At 38.6% G+C, this 4762-nt stretch overlaps 1 long non-coding RNA gene across 1 annotated transcript; it reads right to left on the minus strand.

Annotated features, from left to right (window-relative positions):
• Window positions 1-891: 891 nt before the first annotated feature.
• Window positions 892-4206, minus strand: LOC114045666. Its single transcript, XR_003569418.1, has 3 exons — window positions 4154-4206; window positions 1633-1775; window positions 892-1358 (listed from the first exon to the last, which is right to left on the minus strand). It is a non-coding gene; the product is annotated as an uncharacterized LOC114045666 (long non-coding RNA).
• Between the last annotated feature and the right edge of the window lie 556 nt (window positions 4207-4762).

Consider the following 4762-nt stretch of genomic DNA (forward strand, 5'->3'; position numbering starts at 1 on the left):
ATCAATAAACATTTATTAAGTGTCTACTATGTGTCAGGCACTATACTAAGCACTGGGTATACAAAAACAGGCAAAAAAAAACCCAAAAAATCAGTCCTTGTTCACATTCTGATAGAAGAACCATCAAGCAAACAAATATGTACAACCACATCAAGAAAACTAAGAAATAATTAAAAGAGAGAAGGCACTAAATAAAGAAGGGGTGGGAAAGGCTTCCTGTAGAATATGGAATTTAATTGGGGGCCTGAAGAAAGCCAGAGAAGCCAGAAGGCTGAGATGAAGAGGGACAGCATTCCAGGCATGGTGGACAGCCAGAGAAAATGCTCGGAGCCAAGAGATGTAGTATTTTATCCAAGCATACAAGGCCTGGAGTAAGAGGTAAAAAGACTGGAATGGTAGATGCTGCTGGGTCAGGAAAGGATTTGAACTCTAAATAGAGAATTTTATACTTAATCCTGGAGGCAAGAGTGAGCCACTGGAGATAATTGAGTAGTTGAGTAAAACATGGTTGGATTTGTACTTTTAGGAAAATCACTTTTACGGCTTTTTGGAGAATGGATTGGAGTGAGGGGAGACTTGAGGCTAGCAGATTCACTAGCAGGCCATTGCAATAACACAGCTGGAGGTGAAGAGGGCCCGTACCAAGGTGATGGCAGTGTCAGAGCAGAGAAGGTAGCATGTTTGAGAGATGTTGCCAAGGTAAAATCAATAGGCCTCGACAGCAGATTCAACATGGGGGGCTGAGGATGACACTTGGGTTGTAAGCCTAAGGAACTGGGAGGATGGTGCTGCCTTCCACAGTAAAAGAGAAGAGGGAGTGGGGAGGGATTTAGTGGGAAAGATAATGAGAGAATAATCCCTTATTACAGAGAATAAAAAAGAGAGGAAAAAGCACTTTAGTGACCAATTTATTCACCAAGTCTGACAGTATTATCAATATTTAAACTGACCAGAGTTTAATCCTTTGCCTGTCCATAGTACCCTTTATTTCACTTTGAAAAAGCCTTGTAGCTCTGGCCAGATGTCAAAGCCTATAAACTGAAGCCTCTGAAGTTTGATAAACTGCCACATTCACAGAGCTGGTCACTGGCAGTCGTCAGGTTTAAGTTTAGAATGTCAAAGCACAGCGCCATCTTCATTACCCATAAACCTCCACCTGACTCCCCCAGTGACTCTGTTCCTTTATTCCTTTGTTGAAATCCTTCCTTCTGCCCTTAACAAATTATTTCCCTTTTTGGCCTTGATATTTTTCACTTTTGGAAAGTATGTACAGGAGGAAAATAGGTTTGGAAATTGTTTCGCCAGGTCTGTTTGCTCCTGTAATTTCTGATTATCCAGCTGTGAATCAATAGGTGAACCTGAAAACAGATGTATAAAGAAATGATATTCAGTTCAAACACTACCACATTATTCTTCCCAAAATGAAGGATTTTCAGTTATCATTTTAAAACAATTTATAATTTGTTTAGTAATAAATGTCTTCAATTGGTAAATATTTATGTTTTATTTTAAAACTTTATTTTCAATCTCTTTTTTTTTCTGTTTTCTTGATCATAATCACCTGAAACTAGTGCCAAACTCTATCTGGCTTTTAAAAAAAAGATTTTTTATATAATTTTAAAATATACTCACTAGGGGAAGGCTCATAAAATTCAGCTTCAGCCACAATCTGGACTCCAGTCTGCCAAGCTCTACATAAATAAATCATCAAGTCATTTTGGCATCCTATGGGCCAGAAGGAATATCTTCCACAGTAGATTTAAAGAGACATAGCTCTGTAAGATACCAAGGAACAGAACTCACATGAGTAATTAAATATGTACTTTTTAATCTTCTAGAGATGAGACAGGTCCTTTGGAAAAAATATGATTGTTAACTTCCCAAACTGTAGTTCTTTTCTTTTTCATTTAGATACATTAGGACAGTCCCATGCTCACTTAACCGATGTGGATATAAAATGAGGGAGAAAGCTGGAGCAAGGGGGAATGAGGTGGCATGAATAGCATGTGACCAGATACATACAAAAATACCCCTGTTGAGGCAAATGAGTAAGGTTCAAATATTGAGGATTAGAAAGAAGCAAGTGCAATAAATATTGTAGAGGAAGAGAGGTATAATCAACACTGTAGCCTAGTCTAGGTGTATCTTGGTACTAGATTCAAAATTAGGTGCCCAGGTTTGGGGCCAAACTGCTCTCAAGAGCACAGACTAGTACATAAAGATGCTTCATTCTTTATGGTAATATCTTGTGACTTCGTTGGTCTTCTACGATTACGGGGTTATAAAAGATGGGGTTTGGGCTACTCACCATCAACCTATCTGAGTAGAGGAGAGAACTATATTAAAAAGGATATGGGATCCATATTCCCCAAACACAAAGATCAGATCTGTCATCTAAAACTTCCTTTTGGCATACTCAAGAGAGAAAAGGTGTGTGTGTGTTTGTGTATGTGTGTAAACAGTTTTCAGGTTTGCAGCAAGCTATTTTTTCAGTACAGTATCTCACGGACAAAAGGCTGTATCTCAGGAAATCATACCGAGTTGGGGCAAAACTTGCTCTGTGTCATTTCGAGCACTTGAATACAATATGGCCCTGCAAATAGAAACATACTCTGTTTAAATGAGACTTTGAACATTGACATGATCTTTAAGGTATCTTCATGTTCAACAATCTATGATTCTAAGATACATTTGTGAATGCTCATGTAGATAGAAGCATGTGTGTACATGCAAATGTACGCACGCATGCACACACAGACACTTAAAGGTATTTTGGCTTCTGAGCAAATGTGATCAAAGTAAAAATAATGCTGTTGATGTTTGTTTGTTTTGCCTTTGTCTTTATTGAAACTCAGGTCTGTTGGGTCATTGCACATGAAAAGAAATTTCTTGTCTAAATCTGCTTGAAAATGTGTGAGTCAGGTGCAGAGTGACCCTTCATGGGTTATTAACCAGTTAGTTTCTCCAAGAAAAGCAGACATTAGCTGTGAACATTACTCAGCCATGTCAGGAGATGTAGGTATCAGATAGTCCCATTCTGCTTTATCTCTAATTTAATCTCCAGATTTTTCAGCCAGGGCTGTTGGCTTGCACTTAATAACCTATTTTTATCCAGGGCTGCTTTTTAAAACAAGATGCCATAATCAATGTAATGATGACAGAGCTGACAGACAAATTCAGCAGTAATGCCTTTCCGTCCCTGGCTCCATGTTTCAAAGCTGCCAAAGGGCTAGGAATTGTGAAATACATTCCAGGCAGTTACCGGTTAAGGATCATTTGCATAAATTAGCAAGTTTTGCAAATGAATTCATCTAGTGAAAAGTAAGATACGGGACACTGCATTTTAATAATTGACATTCCACATGAAATGCAATGTTCTTGAGGAGGAAATTGAGCTCCAGGTTGCTATTAGAACCAGCGGAGCAGCAAGAGCTGGAAAAGAAATGCCATCTCCCATTATGTGAAGGACTGCTCCTGCATAACAACTATCTTCCATTCTGATGGACTTCTTTTAATAAAACTATGAGGGGGCTTTTGCACATAGAGGGAGCATCGGGAGGAATCCAGTCATCAACAATATTGAACAGGAAATGAGAATGAAGGAGGTCTTTATGATGTGGTCTTAACATTCAACTAGTAATTCATTACATGCAGTTTCTAAAGTCATCTTTCATTTTTCCTTTTATTTGGCAGCCATTCCCTCCCCTTTCAAGCATTCTGCCCTTCTACCCTCCACACCCCTCACCAGTGCGTTTACTTTTCAGTTTTATGAAATACTTAGAAGATGGCTTAAAAATATGAAATACTTATAAGATGGCTTAAAAAAAAAAAAGGTGGATGGAAACATTTTGAAACCATCTCATATGGGGATGGGCTTTCCCAGTGTAAGTGAAATTACAAATAAAGATGATTAGTTCATTCAGCTGCCTTCTCCTGTCCTAATGAGTTTAAGAACACCCTACATTGCAAACATGGGCATAGTTTCCCATTTAATGACTTATATGAGGTGCTCTTCAGCCAAAGTCACCAAGCTAACGGGTGTCAAAGGGACAGATTGCACACATGTGTAATATCCACATTGGAAGCAAGTTCATCCTTACTAATGTTGCCTGGCATAATTTATAATTAGCATAAAGTGAATTAAATCACTCACTTGATATACTTTTTTCCAAGTTCATGTAGAGTAAGTGTACCATATCAATTAATTCTCAATGAACTGCAGCAGCCAATAAAATTTCCTCCAGTCACTAGTAATATTCAGAAATATTAATGGGAGAGCAATCATCATTAATCTGAAGATAAACTGCAAATCACACATGGGGAGCTTACTGAGAAAGTTCCTCTATTTGGGGAGAAAAAGTAATTATCATTAGTTGCTTTGTGTTGCCCATTTTAGCCATCCCAACTTGTGATTTAGTGGACGCAGCAACCCTGGGTTTGAATATTGGTTTTGTGACATAATAGCTATGTGACTTTGGGCAAGTCACTTAACCTCTCCAGGCATCAGTTTCTTTATCTATAAAATGAAAGAGTTGACAATCAGCTCAAAATGAAAGCCTGGAATGAAATTCGGGCAGCTAGGTGGTACAGGGGATAGAGTACTGGGCCTGGAGTCAGGAAAACCTGAGTTAAAATCCAGCCTCAGACACTTACTAGCTGTGCGACCCTGTGCAACTCTTAACCCTGTTTGTCTCAGTTCTTCATCTGTCCAATGAACTGGAGAAGGAAATGGCAAACCACTCCAGTACATTTGCCAAGAAAA

Source organism: Vombatus ursinus, unplaced genomic scaffold (genome assembly GCF_900497805.2).
Source record: "Vombatus ursinus unplaced genomic scaffold, bare-nosed wombat genome assembly UNPS02014779.1, whole genome shotgun sequence".
Lineage (NCBI taxonomy): Eukaryota > Metazoa > Chordata > Mammalia > Diprotodontia > Vombatidae > Vombatus > Vombatus ursinus.